The sequence below is a fragment of the Rhinatrema bivittatum genome, chromosome 5 (assembly GCF_901001135.1).
Source record: "Rhinatrema bivittatum chromosome 5, aRhiBiv1.1, whole genome shotgun sequence".
NCBI lineage: Eukaryota > Metazoa > Chordata > Amphibia > Gymnophiona > Rhinatrematidae > Rhinatrema > Rhinatrema bivittatum.
Genome location: NC_042619.1, coordinates 88,063,338 through 88,090,865, shown reverse-complemented (window position 1 = coordinate 88,090,865; position 27,528 = coordinate 88,063,338). Strand labels below are relative to the sequence as shown.

The window sequence follows — 27,528 nt, the reverse complement described above, 5'->3', positions numbered from 1 at the left end:
CTCAATGCTATCACCAAGAAGAACCGGTACCCGCTTCCTCTCATTCCAGAATTGTTGGATAGACTTCAAGGAGCCCGAGTTTTCACGAAGCTGGACCTCCGCGGCGCATACAATCTGGTCCGTATCCGTCCCGGGGATGAATGGAAGACGGCGTTCAATACCCGGGACGGCCATTATGAATACCTGGTCATGCCGTTTGGACTGTGCAATGCGCCCGCCGTTTTCCAGCACTTGATGAACGAGGTCTTGCGAGAATTATTGCACTCCTGCGTGATCGTCTACTTGGACGATGTTCTTATACATTCCCCGGATCTTACCTCTCATCGGCAACATGTGAGACAAGTACTTCAGGTCTTACGAGACCATCATTTGTACGCAAAGTTCGAAAAGTGTCTCTTTGAGCAAGAGTCGCTACCCTTCCTCGGGTATATTGTCTCATCCACTGGTTTCCGGATGGACCCCTGTAAGGTCTCCGCCATCAGGAGATGGCCCCGTCCTGAGGGGCTAAAAGCGTTGCAACATTTTTTGGGGTTTGCTAATTTCTATAGACACTTTATTCCCCAATACTCTCGCTTGGTGGCACCTTTAACCGCGTTGACTCGGAAAGGGGCTAACACCCGCCTTTGGCCTAAGGAGGCTTGTGAGGCTTTCGAACAATTAAAGGAGGCGTTTCTCCGGGATACTTGTTTACGCCACCCGGATCCCACACGGCCATTCTTCGTTGAGGTCGATGCCTCTAACATTGCTGTAGGGGCGGTCCTCTCGCAAGCCTCTACCTCCGGACATCTCCTACCCTGCTCCTATTTTTCCAAGAAATTCTCGTCAGCCGAGTGCAATTACGGCATTGGGGATAAGGAGTTGTTGGCTGTCAAACTTGCGCTGGAGGAATGGAGACAGTGGTTGGAGGGCTCCCTTCATCCGGTCACGATTTATACAGATCACAAGAACCTGGAGTTCCTCAACCAAGCTCAAAGACTTAACCCCCGACAAGCACGCTGGTCCCTTTTCTTTAACCGTTTTGATTTCATTTTGAAGTATCGGCCCGCTTCGAAGAATGTACGGGCAGATGCGCTCTCCCGTTTCGAGATTCAGGAGGGAGAGGAGGACCTCCCACAACACATCATTGATCCCGCTAAAATCCAGGTAGCCAGTACCACAGTTTCCACCCTAGGACGAGTGGTGGTTTCCCGCAAAGACCGCAGGAGGGTGTTGGCATGGGCCCATGACTCCCTTTCAGGAGGTCACGCCGGCAGGGAGAGGACGCTCGATCTGCTTAACCGCTATTACTGGTGGCCTCGAATTCGCCAGGATGTGCGAGTATATGTAGATTCATGTCCAGTATGTGCCCGGCAAAAACCGCCTAGTGGTCGGCCCTGGGGGCTCTTGCAGCCACTGCCTATTCCCGCGGAACCATGGTCCCACATAGCCACGGACTTTGTCGTGGATCTGCCACCGTCGGACGGTAATACGGTGATTTGGGTAACCGTAGACCGTTTTTCTAAAATGATTCATCTGGTACCTTTGCCTAAGCTACCCTCTGCGCCTGAACTCGCGCTCTTGTTTACCCTACACATCTTCCGGGCTCATGGACTACCTCAGAGTATCGTATCGGACAGAGGGCCACAGTTTACGGCCCGTTTCTGGCGTGCCCTTTGTAAAAAATTTGGGGTCCAATTAAATTTGTCCACGGCGTTTCACCCCCAGTCTAATGGCCAGACAGAGCGCATGAACCGCACTCTGAAAACCTTTCTTCGTAGTTTCATCTCCGAAAGAGGAACTAACTGGGTTTCTCTTCTGCCTTGGGCTGAGTTCGCATACAACAATCATACCCATGCTGCCACGGGACAAACTCCGTTTCAGGTCGTCTTTGGACGTCACCCAAGGCCTCCAATACCGCTTCCTATTTCCATTCCATCACCAGCGGCTTTAACCACAGCACGTCAAGTACATCACCTCTGGAAGGGGATTCAACGCAAACTGACCACTGCAGCAAAAAAGGCCCAGCAGTTTACTAACCGTCATCGACGTCCAGCGCCAGTTTTCCTGCCAGGTACCAAGGTGTGGTTAAGCACCCAGAACCTCCACTTTCCTAACCGTTCGCGTAAGTTGGCCCCCAAGTACTGCGGGCCTTTTCAAGTTGCGGAGCGTATAGGAACGCTATCCTACAGACTTCGCCTTCCGTCTTCACTTCGCGTTCACAATGTGTTCCACGTCTCCTTGTTGAAACCAGTGGTACTTTCCCGGTTCCACCGTCCCTCCACCGACGCACTATCATCATCTTCTTCTACAGAAAACACATATCAGGTACGAGAGGTATTGGACGTTCGCTTCCATGCCCGTCGCTGGGAATACCTGCTGGCATGGGAGGGGTGCGGCTCCGAGGAAGACTCATGGGAACCAGCTCGGAAAATTTTGGACAAATCATTGCTAACTCAATTCCATCTGGACAATCCCGGAAAACCCGGTCCCCGACGGAGGGGGCGTAAGAGGGGGGGTACTGTTGCGGTCTCGGTCGCCACGGTGGCGTCCGAGGCCTTACCTTCTCTTCCGGTCCCGGAGTCTCGCCGCGTTCCACGGACTCGGGACCCTGACTGCAGCTCCCTTCTGCCGCTCCGACCCTGCACCACAGCTCCCGCTCTCTGCTCTGACCCTGCACGGCCTGCAGGGCCTTCAGGCGCCATGCACCGGCTCCCTCTTCGCCGCCGGCGTCCTCCCGCGGCTAGCCCCGCCCCTAGGCACGCGCGCGCGGTTCTGCCCTGTTTTTAAAGGGCCCAGCGCGGGAAAGCACGGCTCCTCCCTTTCCTGATGTCAGACGCTGCAGGGCTATTTAAGCCCTGCAGTTCCTAGCCTTCCTTGCCTTGCAACGAGGTTCCCTACTTCTGGTAGCTCTGAGTTGCGTTCCTGGATTGCCTGTTTCCTGCCTGACTCCGCTTTGCCTGACTCCGCTTGCCTGTCTCCTGCCTTGACCTCGGATAGCTTGACCACGCTTGTCTTCAGCCTGCCTCGACTCCGGTCCGTGACTTTGACTCCTGTTGTCTTCAGCCTGCCTTGACTCCGGTCCGTGACTTCGACTCCTGTTGTCTTCAGCCTGCCTTGACCCCGGTCCGTGACCCAACGTCTGCTTGCTCGCCGCCCGCCCAGACTCCTGTCCAGGATCCACTCCTGGGTTTCTTCGTTCTCGCCTAAGTCCCAGCGGTCCGGGTCCCTACGGGCTCCTCCTGGGGGGACCTCGGGCTTCCAGGGCGAAGACTCCTAAGTCCTAGCAACCCGGGCTCCCACAGCTCCTCTGGAGGAGTCACGGGTTTCCAGGTGAAGCTCCAATTGCCCAGTGGGAGTTCTGCCTACCGACTGTTCCTTCGGGTCGGTCGGCCTAAGGATCCACAACCGGATTGTCTCCATCGCAACAGAGAGTGAAGATGAAGGATGTCCTCTATTGCCTTTTCAAAACTAACAAGTAGAAAATGAGCTTGGGAAGATTTATAGACTTATCTTCTTATGAAGATGGTATTAAAATTAAGGGAAAGAGAGAGGCAGAGTGTCATAGAAACAACTGAAGCATTCAGAGACTGTTATTATCTATCATTACATTTTTTTTACAGTGTGTCAAAAACTCCTCCAAAATATAACAATACTACACAAAGAAACCACAGACATGCCATAGCACAAATGGGGGAAAGAAGAAAGAGTACTGTACTACACAATAAATTAAATGACATACCCTGCAGCATTACACAGAGAAAATAAAAATACAAAATAGTGCTATAGAGCAACAGAGCATTACATAAATGGGGAAGCTATAATAAAACCAGCCAACTATAACATAAGATAAAGCACTCAGACTACCGTAACCCGCAGACAGCCATAAACAGTACAAAGCTCTAAACGGTTTCTGCCTTTAAGGATATTCCTCATAACTTTTCTAAGTGCAGTATAATGTAATAGGACTGAAGTAAGGTTGAAAAAAAGGAGTGTGAGCATCACCTTCTTCGTATTGGTGCAAAGGGGATTGCATAGTAAAGACGCTTCTACAGTGGGCCGCTTCCAAGAATAGGCTTGGTATTGCAAGGATTGTCTATGTAGTATAGCACTTAAAAGACAGCGTTGTAAGCATCCTGGCATTAGATTCCACTTTCTGCCATTCACTATGGAGCTGATTTTCAAAAGACCCTCAGAGCAAAAACCAGTTATCTTTGAACAGATATTCACCTAGCTAACTCTGAATATCCAGCTAAATCCATCCACTCAAAACTGAGAGGCTCAATTTAAGAACCCCTGGTTATGTGGCTTTAACTGCTTATGCTGAATGTTGCACTAATTGGCTAAATTCAAAAGGCCATCCCAGGAGCGTCTCTGATCCAGCACTTTCTTTACCTTGCAAAATCTGGGACAATTGCAATTTTAACTACAAACATTTAGCGGGCCATATTTATATCTGGGTAGATTTACCTGTCCCAATTTGGCTGGGTAAATCATTTGAATATAAACTCCTACACTGCCTTAAGAAAATTACTCAGGGCTTGATTTGCTCAAATTCCTTTTGGCTTCTGGAGAGCAAATAGCAGAAGTATTCAGGTTTTAATAAACAGCACCTTTCATATGAATATCCTGCCCCATCCTCACTTCGGCTGTAGGGGTTCCAGCGGGAGCGCTGGGGCCAAGATGTGACCCTTGCTCCCAGGTTCTTTCCTGACAGGAGAAAGGGATTGAGTTAGCCTTTCAAGACCTTTTTCTACTTTCCTGTTATTGACCGCATTGCACACAGTCAGCTGTTATTCCAAAAAAGAAAACCTTCCCTGGGGTATTTAGTGCAGACAAATTATCTTGCAATGAATACGTTTGGATCTGATAGCATCCTATTAGGTTTCCTAGCCAGACTGTACTCCCAGGTAAGAGTCTGGGGTTGAAGCAGCAAGCGAAAGCTCCAAACAGTGATAGAAACTGGAGGCTTGGAGCAGGGCTTGGAAACTGGAAACTGGAGCTGGATTCACCAGTGCAGGAACTGGAGCCAGAGCTTGACACAAGCACTGAAACTGCTGCTTGAAGCAAGGCTGGAGCAGCAACTTGAAGAAAGGGCTGGCTGGAGGCAAGGCGGGGATTGGAACTGGAAACTGCAGCTGGAGCTTGGAGCAGGAACAGGAACTTAAAGCTGTAGCTGAAACTTGAGACAAGGAGCAGAGCTTTGCAGTAAAAGGGAAGAGTTCACCTAACAAGAAAGCCTTCTGTTTGCTGTAAACAACTTCCTGTTTCTGGCAACCCCTTTTAACCTGGCTATGGCCAATCCAGTCCCTCAGTGGGGAGTATCCATCTTCCCCTTTCCCTCTTATGGCTCCTGGCTCTGCTTATTTCCAGTCCCCTAGCTGGTTCTGTTGCTAAGGCTCTGGCCCTTCATCTCTTGGTTATTGCTGGTTTGAACATTGCTAATACCTATACTATTCTTTGGCTTATATAGCCAAAGTGAGATAAAATACATCAATACAGCATACTATAATGTAAGCCAGAAGCTTAAGATATTGTTCTTGCTCTGACTAGCAAAGGTGAATTAAATTGCAAAGGGGAGAACCCCTAGTGTTCACTTTCTATTTAAAGTAAAATGATGCCAGAGAAGAACAGTAAAGGCAAATGGTGATATGTGAATTACTTGGCAGTATCTTTGTTGGTCGAGAGAGAGAAGGGCCAATGCAAATTCTTTCCTTTGAAGCCTACATGTTGCGCCCTCTATTGCTCACCTTTTTTCTACCTGACTCGGTTCATTTTGGGAAGATGGCTGCCTCCGCTTCTCCTCACTGTACACTCCGGCATCCCCAGTCCGGCATGGGCGATTGTGTTCGCCATCTTTCTCCAGTAGTCATCTACGACACGCGCGTGCACGCAGCCCCGTCTTTTATGTGCATCATGGCGGGAACCTCGGGGGCGTCCCCACCGCATGACGTCACTAGCTCTGGTATTTAATCTCCGCTCACGATTCCTTGTACGAGTTAGCAAGGAATCCTCCATGCTGATCTCTCCATGTTACCAGACGCTACCGCTCTGTGTACTCTCGCTCCAGGACGACTTAGGTACCCGCTGCACAGGGACCTTGCCTCGCTCCTCCTTACCCTCCGGGGTTGCCTCCTACCAATTAGGACGCCTATGGTACTCGCTCCTCGGGGGCCTTGCCGTGCTCCTACCTACCCCTCGGGGTTGCCTACTCATTACCAAGATGCCTACGGTACCCGCTCCTCGGGGGCCCTGTTCGTCTGGGACCTCCGCTCCTCGGGGGTTCCCTTCTACTACATCTACAAGCATCAGAGTGAGTACTGCCGCTCCAGTTCTGTCTTTGCATTGTCTCATCTCTCCATAGATCCTCGGCCTACCCAGCACCGCGGACCACTACCAGAACTATTGGCTTCTCCATCTAAGCTTGGGTTCTCAGCCTACCCCGCTTCACGGACCACTACCAGACCCATCTTGCTCTTGGGACCTGGTGAGACTGTGGAACTGCCTTTTCCATCCTGCAACCTTCTGATGGAACATTACCATCTGATTTCTCCTCTCCTGGCTGGAATCATCACCTGCTCCTCTGGTTACCATCTACGTTGCAGTACAATAAAGTTAATTCTCTGTGTCCATCTCTGCCTTGAGCTAGCCTATCACTGCAAGTCCCCACAGTCCCTGCCCTGTGGGAGGTGCCATCTCTTACAGCGACCAAGGGCTCACACTTCAATGTCCAAAACACAACACTACAGAAGTCTTTCTCACCTATGCAAATGTACCCTTTGGCTCCACTACAAGGGGGGGGGGGGGGGGGGTTGCCATGGCTGGAAGCCAGTGGTATTATCCCCTGAACTGCAGTGGCACCAAATGGACCTGGCTATAATTGCTAGGATTAAATGAATACTTCCTCAGAAAGAACATTTTGAGTTAAATGGACCTATTGCAGTTCTTGGAATCAGAACTTGGGGTGTAATCCTGGACCAGAGCCAATGAGGAGCAGGGGATCGATTGCTAATGAACTTTTTAAATTAGGTATAAATGAAGGTTGTCTTTTGTGTATAGTCAGACAGGCAGAGTGAGAAAAAGACAGAAGGACATAGCAATGAGGTGAGGTTCCTACTCCAGCCACATGGTTGCTACCACAAAGGAAAGAGCATTTTATTTATTTATTTATTTATTTATTTATTTGGAGTTTCTTATATACCGATAGCCGTTCGCACATCGTATCGGTTTACATACAACTAAAAACTTTTGGGCATAGCCCTTACAAAGAACAGTAACAGAAAAACAATGAACAATAACAGAAAATTACTAACGAAATATGTAATTAGTTACTCTAAGCAGCAATATACAGGGGATAACTTAATTGCTGTCTGCAACACTATACACTGGAAGACTGTGTATATACTGTTAGGGGGTATGGAAGGGGTTTTTAGGCAATAATAGAAATAAATACAACATCAAGAGAATATTTGCAGATAGATGGGAACATTCCACATAACCATAGTCTGTAGAATAGTAATTATATAGCAGTGCCAAGAAAGTAGTAGTTTGTTATTTTGTAGTGAGGGAAAAGAGTGTGAATTTCAAGTATTTTCTGACCTTTTGTTTCATTTATAGCTAGAAGGACAGTATTTAGAATAGTTTCTGCTTACATTCAGTATTAGGCTGACTTAGTTGCAGGGAAATTGAGAAGATTTGTCATGATTTTATATAGAGTAGAGGGGAATTTATATATATATATATATATTTTTTTTTTATTATTTTTTTTTTTTGTGAGAACCTGGACTTCCAATCTCCTGAAGCAAGTGGACACTGCAGCTGAACTGAGCACAGGATCTCAAGCATCTGCATCGACTGCATCAAGCACACAGTGGAGCAGCTTGTCTAAAGAAAAGGAAAACAGAACTCATGTGAGACTTAACTGAGAACTTATGTTATTATTCTGGCCAGAATGTAGGTGGGAGTTTGAAGTATTTTGCAAGTGAACTGAACTGAGATACAGTGATTTTTCTTTTATATCTTGCAACTTGATTTTCCTCACTTTTCAATGGTAATAAAATCTTCTTTCTTTTTTTACTATAATGCCATTTGTCTGTGTTTGCTATAGAATATATGAATCCTAATGCACTGTGTAACTGTGCATGCACTGATTATATATGCAATACTTGCTGTAGCTACATAAGGTAGGTTTTATGTTATCACTTATTGTTCTATTCTCTGCTCCAGCCTCTCCTCCCCATGCCTGGGAGACCCTTTAGTTGTGCGGGTGCATTACATGTGTCTCTCCCTAAACACACAGCTGAGAGGTGGAGTTATTTTTGTGGCCCCCTGCAACTATAGGGGAGATATTTACAATGACACATAGATTTATGAAATATAATAAACTAAATAGAGATGTGAATCGTGTCCTCGATCGTCTTAACGATCAATTTTGGCTGGGAGGGGGAGGGAATCGTATTGTTGCCGTTTGGGTGTTTGAAATATCGTGAAAATCGTGAGCCGGCACACTAAAACCCCCTAAAACCCACCCCCGACCCTTTAAATTAAATCCCCCACCCTCCCGAACCCCCCCCCCCCCCAAATGCCTTAAATGCCGTTCCGGACCGCCGCTGGACCCCCAGGTAATTTAAGGCATTTGGGGGGGGGGTTCGGGAGGGTGGGGGATTTAATTTAAAGGGTCGGGGGTGGGTTTTAGGGGGTTTTAGTGTGCCGGTTTTCCTGCCCTCCCCCTTCCCCCGATTTACGATTTTTTGATGATAAATCGGGGGAATTGGTATTGTATCGTGGCCCTAAAGATTTTTGACGATTTAAAATATATCGGACGATATTTTAAATCGTCAAAAAACGATTCACATCCCTAAAACTAAATAAACTAAAATATAGCACTGCCTAGCCCTCACTGTCACTAGGAAAAGGATGGGGCACATTATACATCCATACAATGACAGTCCTTCCTGATTTCATTACAATACTTATAAACAATAGCATAAAAATATAAAGCATACTATCAAAAATACATAATACAACAATTAGCAGCATCACAGTAAATATACTAAAACCATTAATCTCATACATGTCCCTATCCCCTAAGAATTATCAGCAAATCCCATACACTCAATCCCCTGGTCATTCCTGAAAGAGCTCCCAAAGTGACCTTCTCTTGACACATCCATACAAAAAATAAAGTCCGGAAAACCAAAATCATAATCAATGCACAATTTCCAACGCAGGGCAGTGTTTCCCAAGCAGAGTACCATGGCACACTGGTGCACTTTCAGAGCTGATGGGGTGTGCCATGGAAAAGTCACCACTGCTTGATCCTCAGAGCCAGACCAGGAGCTGGACTCTGCTCTCAACACCTCACAGCAACAAGAGACACCAGCAATGGCTCTTACATTTGTGGCAGCTCCTTTCTGAGAATATGTGTGTAGCCCTTTCTCCAGCATCCTCCCAGAATGCAGGGGCACATTGCAGTTATCCCTGGGGCCACTTTTCTCACCAAACTCCCTTTTCTCATTTACTTGCCCTGGGGTGCCAGGGTTTGTTCTGGCGGGGAGAAGGATAAACCCCTGGGTACCAATACACGGTCTCGCAGTCCTGCTCTGGGTGCTGTCACAGGTGTATTCACTATTCTGATGTCCTTGCTTGAGAGCTCCTTTGACACTGAAGAAAAGATATTGGTTGGATGATCAATAAAAAATGTACTGCAAACAAAAATACTTAAAAGTCCAATTCACAACAAAAATTCTCCCGATAATCTTTCCACAAAAATAAACTGCAAAATTGCCTCTTATCTCAGTTCTATTAGCTGAGTCAGCATCCCTTTGGCTGGCAAGCACTAGGTAAAGACCCAACGCTCTTGAGTGATAGAGAGTGGACTCCTAAAGGGACTGGGATCTCCTATCTCTCTATTTCTCTGATAGGAAAGGCTGGACTTCTGGTAGTAGAAAGTCCCAAAAAGTATTCAAAATTCTAAACTCTCTCCTCCTTCCATGTGGGCAGGACCTGGTCGCAAAAAAGTTCTTCCCAAAACAATAAAAAGAAAGCTCTCTGCAAAAAAAATACTACTTTTCTTCTTTTCTGGCTTTCACTGAGGTCACTCCTGTCCCTTCTGAGCTGGGCAGAAGGCATCACAGCACCTTCCTGATCTCCCAAGGCAGGGCTGGCGCAGGATTGCAAAACACAAGAATCTCACAGAGAAGAAACAACCACTCTTCTCACAAACCTCTCCTCCCCTCCTCCAAGACAAACCCTTCCAGCCCATGGGGTGCTGGCCAGGGCACAGTCTCTTCCCCTGGGGCCTAAAGATGGGGACCATGGCAACCACTTTCCTGCCTCTCCAGAACTCTAAGAAAAAAACACCACACTGCTTTTATCGAGCACTGCTGACCAATCCAGACAAGCCTCTGTGGCCGTGCCTGCAGAGATGGTCTGCAAAAACGAAATCCTAGCTTAAGCTAGGGATGATTTAGTCAGTGAGTGAGTGACTTACAGGCAGAATCATGAATGCGACTTCTTCCTAGCTAAAGCAGGAGCCCTGGAGCATGGCACTTATCGGGCAGCGTGCAGGGCATGGATAGCTAGGCACCACTTTTTGCAGCACAGACACTGTACATAGCAACGTCATCATCTTCTCTCTCTTGAGCTTCCTTCTTTGAGTCCTCCAGACATTGTCTTATCCCCAGGCTGAGTGAGATGGGGAGGACATGCACTGAGAACCGGATGTGACTCACTCTGAATGGTGGGAAAAGCAGCACTGGAGGAGCTCTTGCAGCCACATACAGCAGTCAAGATAACTGACTGAGCCAGCTGCCTGCACCACACTGACGTCTCCCTTCTCCTGCACTTGCATATGGAGGGAGCTGGTCCATTGTGATGAGTTCATGTTTATCTCTGCTCCCTCGCTCCCTTTATTTTAAACTTTGGAAGAAAGACTGGTGGAGCTTTCAGTGCTTCTGTAGCTCTTCTTTTGGCCATATTAATTCTCTCCATGTTTACACTGCCTGTTCTGTGGAGGGTGGTGTGCCACACATTATGTTGATATAGGTGTGTCATATGCTTGAAAAGACTGGGAAACACCACACTAGGAAGCCGATGCTCAGCCAAGCGCACTGTATAACCTGCAGTTGGACAAGGGTTGTAGAGGCGCTAACTAATCCTCTTATGCAATGAGCCTATTAGCTATTCACTCCCGATGCAAGAAAAAAATGTGCGTCCATGTTGCGATATTAAGTAGGAGGAAAATCTAAACTAACTTAAAAAAAAGGTTTTAAAAAAACGCCTGCAGTTGGGTGCAGGAAACAGACACTAAATTGACAAGTGTCCATTTCCTGAACCCCTGGCTGTGCGGCGTTTAGGAAACCGACGCCGATAAACTTGACATCAATATTCCTAACCAGTGGACAGCCGACGCCGATCGGGCTCTCGTTAGCAAGGAGGCGCTAGGAGCAAGCAACCCTAGCGCCTCCTTGCTAATGCGACCCCTAATTTAAATATTGCATGGCGCCCCCAGGAGGGGCACCTGGGGGCGCGTTAAGAAAGTGGGCGCTGACAGTTCAGCGCCCGCTTTCTGCGCAAAAATATTGCATCGGCCCCTAGGGCTTTTCTTACTCTACTTCCTGCCAACTCTGATATATTCTTAGGAGATAAGGCTTTCCCTTAATTGGTATCTGCTTTCTGGTATGCATCTCTCTGTACTCCAGTAGCTGAACTGGAAAACAGTCCTGAATAAATCAGCTCCTGCTGATGATTCCTAAGCAGCAGTTCTGAAAGCTGATCTCCTAGGCTGGCAATCCTTGTTCTGCCTCTAAACGGAAATCCACTTTTTAAACCTTAAAGTAAATCTTCAGTGAAATGGAAGGAATATAGAAACCAAACTCCTCTTTCACTAGCTCTAGCCTCTGATCCTCTCTTGCTTGCAAGTCCTCCTGGACCCAAGCTGTTTTCTAATACTGGGGGCCCAAGTATTCCTCCCTTGAGCCTCAGCTACCCTCCTATGACCCCTACTGGCCACTAGAAAGAAAAGGTTAGAGGTCCATATTCAGCGCCACTTAGCTGGATAAATAAGGACTAGTTTTGGTGGGTCAGTTTTCAAAGTGACCTTCCACGTTTTGAAATTTGGTGTAACTTGGTGCTTATGTTTTACAAAATTACTCCATACTGGGTAACTGTTGATATATTTGGCAATATGGATCACATTTACCGAGGAGATCTTTCATGTTGAATCCATTGAAAAATCCTTAGTAAATTTAGCCTAATTTTCAAAATCTGCATTTAGGGGCAGGAAATCAATTGTCTTTCTATGTATTTTCTTTAGTTAGCTCCATAGTAATGAGAAAAACAAGTATAAGCAGCGATTAGTTTTAGTGAGGCAATCTTGGTTTCTAGAAATCACCATACCAGCAATAACAGGAATAAAGGAAATTATTCACACACACACAAACACACAGTGTTCCTCTGTTCTTCACTGCATGTGGAACACACTTGACAGCTGTGCCTTCATATATTATAACTACTCTTTGTTGTTCCAACAACAAAAGGATGTGTCTGTATGATTAAGAAGTGGTCTTTGTTAATGCATCAGCCAAAGGCACATCAAAGATCTTGAACAAAAAAGTAGAAAGAGCAATTTCCCATGTGCACAGAAGTATTTTATTAGTCAGTATTACTGTATTCAGACATGCATCCAGTTGTATCTTAATGCACATACAAGTAAGAGTTATCAACACTGAATTATCACATAAACATGTATGCAGAGAACAATTAAAACAGCATTTTGGCACAATTGCCCATAAATTCTGTGTTGATTTCTGTATAGCTGCTGGTGTTTTATCGTGTATGTATTCTGCCAAATATCCTTGGGTGCCAAAAATAATTTCAAAGCAATGTTATTTCTGTAAATATTTAGATCCTATTCACATCCAGCTGGTTTCTGACCCACTCAGAGTCCTGAGAGAAAGGGCTTTCTGGTAAGACCTGGAAGAGGACAATATTATACATCAAAAAATAAAGCAGAAAGGAAGAACTCTGGTGGTGGGCATATGGAGATAGCAATCACATTCGCTGCCATGGGTCCTGGGCTCTCATGTTGCCCAGGACTCCCCCCTCCCCCCAGCTTTCCATCTCTTTCATTCTCTGCAGGCAGCGGCAGCATCAACAGGGAGACAAATTGTATGAAAGTGTGCTTCCCGTCACTCCATCCTCGTGTACCAAGACCCGTACTTTCCTTCTAAGGAGGAAGCACAGAGGAGGAGGAGGAGAAGTCATGACGGGCAGGGAGAGGGGACAGTGAACAAGTTCCTATTCAACCTCTCCTCACGCTGCCAGCGCTACCACCAAGCCTTCCGCTGTTGCCAGCACGGTGCCAAGGGTAGGGCCACCTCCACGTGCTGCCACTGGGCCTGGAGCTGCCGCTTTCTGCTGCTCTTGGGAGGTCCTTCTTCCTCTTGCCACTGGCGGGCAGGATTTTCCTTCTGCAGCTGTCACAAGAGAATGTTTACACGTTGTGGCAATGGCATGCTAAAATTACAGTTCTAATAACATGCTTACTGTGGCCTAGATTGAAGAAGTCATTCGACTGTAACATTTGGCTCCATATTTTCCTATTTTTTAATCTAGCAAACAGGAAGCGTTTGACATAAATGTGATCATAATGACTCAGGTGGGAATGCCACACATATTGGCTAGAAATCAAGCATAATAAGCCGCCGGATTCCAAGGAGGCTAATTTGCAGACTATTGCAGCTGTAATGACAGTCATCTGTGCAGCTGTTCACTACATAGAAAAATGTACCTGCCTTTTCTATCACCAACCACACATTTATGTTGCATTATTTTTTTTTATTAGAATTAACATCTGAAGAAGAGATTTATGTGGTTTGTAACAGCTCATGTAGCACAACATCTCTTTTTAATATTGGTCCAATAATAGATTCCATGTCAGGCAGTTGTACTGCAGGTTCACAATAGAAGTTAGTTACACCTATATTGCCTGGAATTTCTTTTATTTAAAAAAAAAAAAAAAAAAGCAACTCTAAGTCTTTAGCATGAAGAAATCTAAGTCTTTAGCATTACGCTTCTAGGGATGTATTTGGGCTGCATGTGAGGTTGACAATGACATTAAAAATGTATTTTGTGAATTCCCTTCCTACAAAAAGTAAGCAGAGGAAAACTGCATGCTGCCAGCTAGTGAAACCCCTTTTGTAATGAAATTATTTTTAGCAGGTTGCATGTACCATAGTTATTATAGCAACAGATGACAGGCTGCTTTTTTGTTTGTTTTGTTTTTTTTTAAATAATTCTTTAGCACAGCTGTAGGGGAAAATATAACATTCTGTTTGAGAAGCAGTGACTCTCTTTGATTTTTTTTTTTTTTTTTACGGTACCACCCACCACAGAGCACTGGGAGGCACTGAAGTTTCTGATTGGCTTCGGTTTCCTACAGAAAAGAAAGAACTATTTTGAAGCTTTGCAGGAGCACTTCATGAGCGCCGGCAGCCCCCGCTTCCCCAGAGCTTACACGAGACTCAATGCACAGTCAGAAGGCGTTTTTTGGTTCACTGTCTTGGCTTGAGGAAGACCTAGTTTGTGTGTGTCCTGGCATTCTCACCTTGTTTCTGGGAAAAGATTAATTTTGTGGCGACTGGCGAGGCTTCTGTTTCCTACAAGCCTGCAGAGAGGTAAGACTTTGCTATTCTAAACTCTGTTTTCTTTCCTTTGGGAGAAATCCTGGGATGTGAGTTCAAGACTTCCTTCTGCTATTTACTTTATTTGACCTTGAGAACATCACTTTATCTCCTGTGCCTCTGTTTACTCGGTTGTAGTTGTATGGTACTAATAATATTATTATTTCTTCTCCCTGCTGGGAAACGTTCATGCTTTCCAGGTGCTTGAAATGTGCTGCCAGGCCATCTTTTATGACTACATGTATGTTAGTGCAGTATTAAAAAATTGCAAAGGGTATTCAGATCATGTTTGGCTAAAAGGCACCGTATAATTTCAAATTATTATATTACGTATACTATTAAGGTACATAGCAATGACCATGTTTAGGAATATGACCAAGAAAATAAAAATATTCTATTCACATATTCCTAGATAAATGATAGGGTTAAGTGTCATGGTAGCTTTGAGAATGGGGACATTTTTATGGAAAAAAGGTTAAAAGAAGCTACATTTCATTTCATATTATTTATAAATCGCTTTCCTAGGTAAGCTGAAAGTAATGTGAGCTAAAGATGCGTGTGCTAGTTCAGAGAGTTAAATGATTGACTTCCACCATTTCCTCCTATAAAGGAGAATTTTCAAAGACAGTACTCGCAGGCATGGCCTATTATGAAATTGCCTGCCCGATATCCAAATAAACGTATTTATTTATTTAAAAGATTTTATAACCATCATTCGTAATTACATCACAACGGTGTACAATAACCTTAAAACTTAGGCGTGCATATCCTACACAGGTATAAGTTTACCCAGACTGGGTGGAGGCATTTCCAGGGCCGGAGCTGGGGGGAGGTTTGGATTTACCTGCATACTTTTGCATTTTGCAAATGATGCATGTACATTTTCCCCACAGAACAGCAGGTATAATTGTAAATTTGGTGGAATCGTTTTTAAAGCAGGCCGTTTTGCAAACTGGTGTAACTTGCATGAGTTTTCGGCGGGCTGTTATAAAAGTAACCCCGTAGTTTATTTCTCAATCGGAACATGTTCTGCATGGGAGAAGGCGAGGGCTTCTTTCACCTGAAGGCTGTGCAGAGTCTAAGTTGCTGCTTTTCTGTGCACCGACACTGAATACATTTAATTCAGATAGATAAACCCATGCACTGTGTATTACAGAGTTGGTGAATACTATACTGTAAGTAAGAAAACGAGACTCTTGGCAAACTGCTTTCAATAGCCACCCACAAATGTGGTTTGTATTTGTTTCAATGAATTGCATGCATGGTGGACTACAGAACCGAGTGACGACACTAATCTGGCACACAGTTTCCTAATGACATGAGGATTCGATAATTTGTGATTTAATATTATACTGCCATTCTGCTTTCCGTTGATTATAAGAGAGACTGCTGAAATACAGGACTATAAAGCAAGAGGAAATGCTGTGTACTGTTCTTTTTGACATTTTTTATGAGTAAGTCATAAAACATACTTTAAATATTCTAAAAAAAAAATAATGCAATGCTTCCAAAAATAAATGAGCTGAAATGAACCATTAGATTGTGGCGTTGTGTTTAAATGTTCATACATTTTCTAACTAGAGAGATTAGCAGATCATGATCTTGGATTTGGAGTTTTGCCAACTGGCTCTGTTTCAAGACAAGGTGATCCAGTCCTAGTTTTACCCCAAGCATGCAGAGATGTGTGGTTCTTGTTTCCTTAAGAAAAGCGGGACTACAGATCCATGAATTTACTGGGGTAAATCCGGGACTGCGTCAACCTGTTCTGAAACAATTAAACCAGCTGGCAACCCTACTTGGATAGCAATCAAGGCCTTTCAGAATCCAGGTATTTTCCTCTGAATGGGAATTTGGGGGAATATGATCCAAAATTGTATTAACCGATCAATAAAAATGTGGTACAATTAAATACCCAATTAACTGCATCAGGGGCTTAGTTAATTATAACTTGATTATACTGGATTGTTTGATCTAAGATTGCAATCCAGAGCCCACATCAAGGAAATTATCCAGATTAAGGGATTTTGATCTATGTTCCAAGATCACAATATTTTTTATCTAGTTCTGTTTCCAGAAATGTTAATTCATCAAAGTCCTGACTTGGACTGTTAACCTGTAGGATGAATTTAGTGCTGGTCCTAATATCACTTAATATGAAATAATTGGGCTAGCACAGTTAGCATAACTGGATTTGAAAAGGTTTTAGACAAGTTCCTGGAGGAAAAGTCCATAAACCACAATTTTCCATGTAGACTTGGGAAAGCCCTGGTCATGAGCAAGAGGGACTGAAGCTTTTCTTTGGGACCCTACTGGCTATTTGTGACCTGATTTAGCCAATGTCAGACACAGGATGATGGGCTTGATGAACCTTTGGTCTGACCCAGTGTGCCATTTCTTATATTCATATGAGATCAATGCAGGAGACCCAATTTCAAGTCCTGCCGAGAGGGCTTCAGATGCATTGATCACAGTTCTTGGAGGGAGAGACCCAGCCATTGTACAATGACACCTGCTGGTCAAATTCACACATATAAGATTCCAAAGGGAGCATTGGTCTGTAGCCTCTAGCCAAAAAATTAATGCAATGGATGCACTATGAAAGAAGAACAGTATAAAAATGTTCATAATCCTTCCTATAAAACTTAAAAAAAAACACAGTAAAATAAAATGCAGTGATTGTTTTGTACATGTCACTTCAATTTCTTCCTAATTTTGCACATGGAGCATACAACCTTTCATCTTAGATTATCCTAGTATATCACTTAGCATTTTTCACTAGCTGAGGAATATAAAGGAAGATTATAAGAGTCGCATGTGAGTACACGTGCACGCGTTTGCCGGCGCACACACACGGACGTACCGATTTTATAACATGCACGCATGTTATAAAGTCCGCTACCCGCGCACACAATTTTATATCGACATGCGCGTAAGTGGGGGGATTTTAGTAGATGCGCACAGCAATGCATTAGGGCCTAAATCCCTGTTCCCTCCCAGTTCGCCCTGTAAAGGAGCAGACTTCCTAAACCCCCTATCTAACCTGACTCCCTTTTATCCTACTACCCCTGATCCCTAAAACCCCACTGACTACCCTAGATTTGTTTTAGTTTACTACTTACCCGCAGTCCATAGTAGCAGCAGCTTACACGGTCATCGGATCCTGGCACGTGTTGTGTGCTACTCGGACTTCATGGCGCTGTCCTAGCCTGTCCATGCCCCTCCCAGATCCCACCTCCGGCCCACCCCTTTTTGAAAAATCCTTTACAATGCGCGTACTGGGAGATACACGTGTGGCTGCGGGCCTCTTAAAATCTGTGTGTCCCAGTCACACGCGGATCTGCTGGATTTTCCGCGCATAGGGCTTTTAAAATTTGTCCTATAATGTGTAGGTTTCCTCCTCAAATATTATTGCCTTTAATAGGATAGATAATATTACCTACTTAGAGGTACTTTGCCTCTATCATCTTATTTTCTACTCTAGCAACATTAGCCTGGGAGAGACCAAACTTACTAGCTTTCGGAAGAAAAGCAGGTCAAGGGAGCACCAGGGAAGGCCATGGTGCTGTGAGCTGCAGCAGGTGATAGTGAACCTCTACAATATTTTGTCAAGAAAAAGTCACAGGCACTATGTTGGGGTTCTGATTTGATATCCAGAAACGGGTAGAAATAGGATAGGACAGGAGCAACAACAGCTCTCTCCATAAGTTATTTTCATCCATGTGAACAATTTTATTTGCCATTTGCTGGTGTTAGAGATGCTTTTTAAATATTTTTCCTATATGAATCTAGGACATTACATATATTTATTATAATTTTTCTACTATTTTCAGGGAATGGGTCTTGTTTTTGTCAATTGACTTTTGGAGAAAACTGGATTTTAACCCTTCAATACACTTTGTCAGGTTTTTGATTTAGACTTAAATTCTCATGCTCATTATCTACAACTAAGACAAGTTTTAGGGGGTTGTTTGGACTTTATTGAACCATTGCAGCCTCTACATGGCATGGAGAATTTTCTGAGTGATTTATGCCTCTATTAAGAGTTTTGTGACTTTATACTGTGGTGGATTTGGAGCTAAGATAATATAGCCTTTAATAGATACTTGGAATGAAGACTTGCGCCTTTCCTTAGATTCTAAAGCTTGGAAGAGTATCTGGACCTCTGCCCATTGCACTTCTATTTACAATAGTGTTAAACTTATTGTCAAATTATTACACAGAATATATCATACCCTCATCTTTTACTCTAAAATATTTTCTGATTTCAATACTAGCTATTGGAGAGGTTGTGGTGAGACAGATACTTATGTGCACTGTCAGGGTGTTTGTCACTTCTGGTCTCAAGTTGCACATAAAACTGCTGATATTTTGGGCATCTTTGTATATAGTGGCGTGCCCAGTGTATCCCCAGCCCTGACCTATTTCCTTTATTTAATTTCTTTTCTATGCATTTTTTTTTCAAGTCAGGCAGGGGAGAAACCAAACCCCTGCCTGAGCCAATGCAGCATTCAGCCACCACTTCTTACCCTCACAGCTGGCAGCAGGAGTTGTGTATAAGTGAATGTCATCTCCTGCTGCCATTGGGCCAATCTCGTATCTTATCGTGAGATTAGCCCTGCGGCAGTAGGAATTCATGTTCCTGTAAGAACATGTTCATGTAAGAAAAGGGAAGTGATTATCCCCTTGTACAGGTCCTTGGTGAGGCCTCACCTGGAGTACTGTGTTCAATTCTGGAGACCGTATCTACAAAGAGACAAGGACAAGTTGGAAGCTGTACAGAGAAGGGCGACCAGGAAGGTGGAGGGTCTTCATCGGTTGACGTACGAGGAGAGATTGAAGAATCTAAATATGTACACCCTGGAGGAAAGGAGGAGCAGGGGTGATATGATTCAGACTTTCAGATACTTGAAAAACTTTAACGATCCAAAGACAACGACAAACCTTTTCCGACAGAAAAAAATCAGCAGAACCAGAGGTCACGAGCTGAGGCTCCAAGGAGGAAGACTAAGAACCAATGTCAGGAAGTATTTCTTCACGGAGAGAGTGGTGGATGCCTGGAATGCCCTTCCGGAGGAAGTGGTGAAGTCCAAAACTGTGAAGCACTTCAAAGGGGCGTGGGATAAACATTGTGGATCCATCAGGTCCAGAGGACACGTATAAAATAGCAGGTAGCAAAACACTGCACGGAGCGGCAGTAGCCACAGAGGCATTCACGGAGCGGGATGCCAGTGGCCAGTGGTAGGTGTTCCACCTTCATGGAGCAGAAGGATGGAGGGCTGTCATCTTCCAATTAAATAAAAAAAAAAAAAAAAAACAGGGATGGGATCCATCAGGTCTAGAGGACGCATATAAAGAGCAGGTAGTAAAACACTGCACGGAGCGGCAGTAGCCACAGAGGCATTCATGGAGCGGGATGCCAGTGGCCAGTGGTAGGTGTCCACCTTCACGGAGCGGAAGGATGAAGGGCAGCCATCTCCCAATTAAAAAAAAAAAAAAAGAAAAAAACAGGGATGGGTTCATGGGCTATAGGTATTACCAATTATTAGGCTTTTCAATATTTGATGATAGTTAATGTGACTTTCAAGGCATACTTCACTTTCAATGCATATCCAGCATAGCTCCCTGCTTCAACGACAGGGGAGAAGAAAAACTAATACTTCACACATATCCAGCATTGCCCTCTGCTTCATGGCAGAGAGCTATGCTGCCGCTTACCCAACTAATCAAACTTAATATTTCACTTGGAAGCAGCTCCATCACTGCTCTCTACATTAATAGTGGGGGTGAAAGGGAATTAGAACATAAGGTTACTAAGAGCCAAGAGAAACAGATAAGTATGAGAAAAAATAAGTGTGAAGCTTGCTGGGCAGACTGGATGGACCGACTGGTCTTCTTCTGCCATCATTTCTATGTCATTTCTATGTCTATGTTGCATCAACACGACTGCTAAGGTTCATGCCACAAAGAACCCGTGATCTGGCAGGCTGCTGCCGCAGAGCCCATCCGTGGTGGAAGAAGAAGACAGGAGACCCTGCAACCTGGTGACCGCCAGTGGAGTCCATCCTGTTGGCAGTTGAAGAAGAGTTGTATAACCCTAAATTAATTATTTGTTATTCCTTACCTCTTACCCATCCCATCCCCTCTCTCTCACCTCAGAGCCTCACCTGTTCCCCCCAATCCTTCTCTCACATTCCCTCCAATTGATCCCCTCTTGCACCAGCTCTTCCCTCACATCCTCCAGTCATCATTTGTCAATCCCCCCCACCCTCCACAGCCAATCCCTCTTCTAACAATTCTTCCTCCAAACATCTTCCTGGTTTTGACCTTGGGTCAACAGTGGATGATAATTGTTGGGACGAAAGGGCAGGCTGATGGCAAAGGCAACATTTTTCTCTTGGATAGGTTCTCCACTGGCCTATACACACTCAGTCCACCCTTCCCCTCATGGCTGATCCAAAGCCAGATGGTGATCTGCAAATAGCAGCAACATTAGTAATGGAAGTCAGTGTGGGGCCTGTAAGCCAGTGCAAGCTCACAAGCCGTGCAGAGGTCCTGATCCCTCCTCATGCAGGGTTTCCTGTTACCAGAGAAATTCATGCAAAGGCATGATCACTACAGGGCCTATGAGTTCACAGATCCCATGCTGACTTCTACCACTAAAGCTATTGCTACTAGTGATTGAAAAGCATAGCCATTTGAGGCACTTGTGACCCCCATATATGCAGTCAACCCACAGTTTGGGTAGCCCTGTTCTAACCTTTATTTATTTATAAGTGTGACATTCTCCCTTTTTACAAAAATGGCCTCAAGGCAGATTATAATTAAATTAGAATTAAGTTTATAAGTGCAATGACAATGATCTTAGTTGCAGGGTCATGCGCAGTCCTCATTGAATCAAATGTCCAGTCAACGTCCAGTCGCAAATGTTTCGCTTGGGTAATCCCAAATATTTGGCTGATCTCTTACTAATGTTATTAGTAACCAGGGCTCTAAGGTCATCTCAACAAATGTTGTTGACTATTCTATCAGTATCATCTGCTAGTTTATCCACTACTAGGAGCAGAGCATTCAGTTGTTTTGCGACCTCAGTTTGGAATTCTGTACCATTTTAGGAAAAAGACAAAGGCATGGCTATTTACACAATGTTTTCTGCTTTTAAGCTTTTTCAGCTTGCAAAAAAGACTATAAGAGAGATGCATATGTAACAGGCTTTTAGATGTAATATTGGCTTTTCTCTTTCTGGTTTTCTTCAAGGTTTATTAGAAGGTTAAAATAGTCTCATTCTGGTTTTTAACTGGATTTTATTTTGGATGTTGAATTATGTATTTATTTGTATAGATATGTTGTATTTTTAATGTGATGTGATATAGAAATGTGAGTCATCGAATTTAAAATAATAAATATAATTTTTTTATAACTCTATAGCAAATTTTTCGGCATACGACAACATCGAACTCTCCAAGTACAATACAAAGATTATGCATAGAAAGAAAGAAAATGAGAAGGTCATATAGTGCAGATCATACAAAATTAGTATAAGATGGTCACTCCTTTTTCCACCAACCAATAATCTGGCAGCTGTGGGAGAAATCCCTGAGAAAAATAAACCTTTAAAATGTAATCTTCCAAATAAACCGGGCATAGCAGTAATCCAAATACAGTTTAAAAAAAAACAGCTTACTAATTTTAATTTGTTTCCTGGGGTTGGTAAGATGCTGACAGTAGGGGAAAGAGACTGTGGTAAAGTGCTGTGTTCCTTGTAGTGTGGTTTCTGGAGTTTTAGAGGATATACTCTAAGAGTGGAGAACATGGATTTATATATAACAGTGCAAGCTCATCACAGACAAAGTTCCATATGACTAAAACTGAGGGGTCTTTGTGTCCTGATAAAATGGCTCTGCCCACTAAGCTGTTTTCAACATTTCTCATCTCAGCTACAGTTTTGATCTCTTGCCACAATATTTTTTCACAGTTGCTCATTATTCATAAGAATTTTTTAAATAAAAAATTGAAAGGAATTTCATTGCTTAAATGGATGTATATGTGTATATATCTCTGAAAACCAAATTAAGTTTATTAGCTGGGTCACAGAGGCACAAGGAAACAAGTCTTGAAATTATTTCTAGGATTTCAGAACTCTGGCCACTCTTCCTTCTTTAAAAAAAAAAAAAAAAAAAAAAAGAAAGAAGAAAATTTACAAAAAATTAAATAATTATAGGTTACTGGTAAGCCTCCTCATTCTTGGGAGCCAGGCTCTTAGGGAAGATTAGGCCATTACAGAAAGACTAAATGACTTCTTTGTTTCTGTGTTTGCTAATGAGGATTTTGGGCAGATCCTGGTTCCAGAGACAGTTTTCAAGGATGATGAGTCAGATGAACTGAACCAAACCACTGTGAACCTGGAAGATGTAGTACACCAGATTGGCAAACTAAAGAGTAGTGAATCACTTGAACCAGGTAGTATGCATCCCAGGCTTCTGAAAGAACTGAAAAATGAAATTTCAGATTAGTTAAAATGTGTAACCTATCATTAAAATCATCCATTGTACATGAAGACTGAAGGGTGGCCAATGTAACCCCAATATTTAAAAAGGGCTCCAGGGGCGATCCGGGAAACTAATAGGGATGTGAATCGTTTTTTGACGATTTAAAATATCGTCCGATATATTTTAAATCGTCAAAAATCGTTAGAGCCGCGATACAATAACAATTCCCCCAATTTATCGTCAAAAAATCGTAAATCGGGGGAAGGGGAGGGCGGGAAAACCGGCACACTAAAACAACCCTAAAACCCACCCCGACCCTTTAAAATAAATCCCCCACCCTCCCGAACCCCCCCAAAATGCCTTAAATTACCTGAGGTCCAGAGGAAGGGTCCCGGTGTGATCTTTTACTCTCGGACCTCCGGTGCTTGTAGATATGGCGCCGGCGCTACCTTTGGGCAACGTTCTCTCCACCTAGCTTGTTGTTGCCCAGGTAGAGTGTCCATCAAGCTAGGTGGAGAGAACGTTGCCCCAAACCACTTCTTGGAGTGAGCGTCCTCACTCCAACGGCCAGCAAATCTGCACTAAAGACCACTGTTCTGTCCGTACGTCTCATGTGGAATGCGAAAGTGGCCCCCAACCCCCGATGCTCATGCCTAATCCCCACCCCGAGTAAGTAGGTGGCCCTCCCATAGGGATTGAAATACCTGTCTAGGGCATAGGCACTATAGTAAGTCTCTCTCTCTCTCTCTCTCTCTCTCTCTCTCTCTCTCTCTCTCTCTCTCTCTCTCTCTCATGATTCAAGTGCAAATATTGTGCACTGTGATGAAACACCAAAAGAATCATCACACACTGGGAAAACATCACATGCGGTGCTAATGTTTTCGCGAATGGCGAAAACATCGCCGCACGCGATGTTTCCCCACTGCACGAAAGAAGCCTCATTTGCATTGGTAACGCCCCCTAATGCGATATTGGAAAATGAGGCCCTTAGTGTGTTGCAACCGTCCCTTGCCAAAGGCTTCACTCCGCCTGCCTACCTTTCTTTCTTTGCACCTCCTCTTGCTGTGGATGGACGCCTGGCTGCCGCGGCGTCTGACTGCTGTCCTCTCCGGTGTCCCCGGACTGACTTGGGCGCTGCTTCCCGCCATGCTCCATTAGTACCTTAGGGCGCGCGCGTGGCGCACGGCCCTCACTCTTATTTCTTACTTGGCGCGAACCTCAGGGGTGTCCCCCTGTGATGACATCATGCTGCCCGGATATTTAAAGCCTACATTGTTTGCTAGCCTTTGAGTTAGCAAGAGTGATCTTACAGATGGGATTCACTCTCCGTACCCAGCTACTCTCCCTCTCCAATCTTCCATTGGACTCTTAACGCTAACGGGGTACCTGCTCCTCGGGGGCCTCACTTGCTTTTCAGGTCGCTATCAGGAAACCGGTACTCGCTCCTCGAGGGCCCATGTTCCCTGACTCGCTGCCTGCTCCTACCTTCTCTTCTGCCTGGAAGGATTCGCTGTCTTCACCTCAGAGCTGTTCCCTGGAACCAGGTACTCACTCCTCAAGGGCCTACCTCCGACCAGCCCTAGTGCCATCTCCTATGTGGAACCGCTGTGTGAATACATTATCTTCAAGCCTCTCAGCTCTCAGGGATCAGGTACTCGCTCCTCGAGGGCCTGCTTTCCCTATCCTGGGGTTCTCCATACTGGGGCTTTGTGCATATTCCACTGTACTCATTATTCTCAGTTCTTTCCACTACAGCACTGCTACCAGAGGAGTCGCTGTTCCAGCGCCTGAGGGATACTAGCCCAGCCGGTCTACTTCAACTGCTCACTACTGCCACCTCTGGTGGCTCCACCACATTGTCTAATAAAAGATCAATCTCTTTGTTTGTGTGTCCTGAGGTGAGCCTGACCTGTGGCCCCTCACGGGACTTCCCCCATGGGCGTGGTCAGCTGCCACAGTGTCCAAGGGTCCACCCAAACCTCACTAATTATAACAGATTGCTAACTCCATGGATCTGGCACAGCCCAATGCCCTGCAGGCCATTCCAGGCCTGGCCCGGCGCAGTGCTGAACAACAAGATGCATTGGAGAAACTCACTTCAGCGTTTCATCAGCTACAAGCACAGAAGACGCAAGGCGCTACTTCCACTAATGAAGGTCAGTTACCTGAAGTAACTATAAAGACTATGTTACCTCTGGCTGCTCCAGTTCATTTTTCTGGAGAGATTCAAAGAACTAGAGGTTTCCTAAATCAATGCTGCATGCATTTCACATTGCAGCCTGCACACTTCCCCACAGCCTACACCAAGACTACTTATATTCTATCTTATCTTGATGGAAGGGCCTTGTCTTGGGCTTCAACGCTGTGGGAATGTAAGGATCCAATCCTGCAGGATATTGAGGGATTTCTAGAATTATTATTTAAATCCGTTTTTGATGATCCTGCTCGAGTGACTGTTGCTGGTTCTGACCTGGTGGACCTGAAGCAAGGCAACTGACCACTGGCTGATTTTGCAATAGAGTTCAAGACTCTTGCTACTGAACTATGCTGGGAACCTAGATGCCTGAAAATTCTCTTCTTCAGAGGTCTGAATACCTGCTTGAAGGATGAGCTTGCCGCTCATGAGACACCTGACTCTCTGGATGAACTAGTGGCTTTGGCTACTAGAATTGACCACCGGCTTCGTGATAAGGTGAAAGAACTCAAGCCTACTAAAGGACCGGTTCAGAAGGAGGCTCGTGCTAAACTTGCACTTCGGATGGTTCCAGCAGTACCTGTTGCCAGTGGAGAAGAACCGATGCAACTTGGTCGCAGTCATTTGAATTCAAAAGAGAGAAGACTTCGGAAGAGGCATGGCCTATGTATGTAGTGTGGACAAGCTGGTCACGATGTCCCAACATGCCCTATTCATCCGGAAAACGGACGTGTCTAAGTCCTGCAGGAGGACTGTTCTTTGGCCTTACCACGCCTTTTCCTCCGCTCTCTCTACCATTCTCCCTGACTTGCGGACCGTCTACAATCCAAACTCTTGCCCTTGTGGATTTGGCGCCAGGAGGCAACTTTATACTTTAATGCCTAGTGGAACATTTGAGGACTCCCCTTGTTACTTTAGAAGCTCCACTACTCTTGTCATCCATTCATGGAGAGCCTTTGCCCGGTGATGTGACTTGTCGTACCGAACTAGTGACTCTTCGCACCGGAGCCCTCCATACTGAGACAATTTCCTTCTTTGTATTAGAGAAGGCCATGCACCGTATCGTTCTGGGGTTACCCTGGTTGCAGTTGCATCAGCCTCAATTCGACTGGTCCTCCTTGAAACTCTCCCGCTGGGGCCCAGGTTGTCATGGCAGTTGCCTCAAGGAAGTTTCTCCTGTTCTCTGCATGCCTACAACTCCAGTGATGGCAGGGCTGCCGCCTCAAAACGCATCATTCAGTGATGTGTTTTCCAAAGAAGCTGCTGACATCCTCCCTCCACACAGATCTTATGACTGTGCCATTCGGCTGAAACGAAACACTGAACCTCCTAAAGGACGTGTCTATCCTCTCTCTGCAATAGAGAATAAGGCTATGTCCGAGTACATCGAGGAGAATTTACAGAAAGGTTTCATTAGACCTTCAAAGTTGCCAGCCGGCGCAGGATTCTTCTTTGTGGGGAAGAAGGACGGAACCTTATGACCTTGTTTCGACTATCGAAGTCTGAACAAGATTACGATTAAAGATCGTTACCCCCTGCCTCTAATCTCAGAGCTGTTTGACCAGCTTCAGGGGGCCAAGATATTTTCGAAACTTGACCTGAAGGGGGCCTACAACTTAGTCCAGATTCGCAGTGGTGATGAGTGGAAGACGGCTTTCAACACTCGAGACGGTTATTTTGGGTACTTAGTAATGCTCTTTGGCCTGTGCAACGCACCCGCTGTGTTCCAGAACATGATGAATGACATTCTGCGGGATTTGTTGTACAAGAGTGTCGTAGTGTACCTAGATGACATTCTGATATTTTCTTAGAATCTGTCTACTTATCTAGAAGATGTCAAGCAAGTTCTACTAAGACTCCAAGAACACCGACTCTACGCCATGGTCAGCTGCCACAGTGTCCAAGGGTCCACCCAAACCTCACTAATTATAACATAGTGTAGCTGGGTTTAAAAAAGGTTTGGATAAATTCCTGGAGGAGAAGTCAATTAACTGCTATTAATTAAGTTGAGTTAGGGAATAGCCTCTGCTGTTACTGGCATCAGTATCTTCTTGGTGTTTGGGTAATTGCCAGGTTCTTGTAGCCTGATTTGGCCACTGTTGGAAACAGGATGCTGGGCTTGATGGACCCTTGGTCTGACCCAGTATGGAAATTTCTTATGTTGTTATGTTCTTAAGGACATCTAACT

At 44.8% G+C, this 27,528-nt stretch overlaps 1 protein-coding gene across 1 annotated transcript in view; it reads left to right on the top strand.

Moving 5' to 3' along the window:
• Nucleotides 1-14,457: 14,457 nt before the first annotated feature.
• The window catches only part of SPATA13 (spermatogenesis associated 13), a 237,326-nt gene continuing 224,255 nt past the window's right edge, over nt 14,458-27,528 (top strand). Inside the window, exon 1 of the mRNA XM_029602551.1 lies at nt 14,458-14,654. The gene's annotated coding sequence lies outside the window, so the exon portion shown is untranslated. The remainder of the gene's footprint in view (nt 14,655-27,528) is intronic.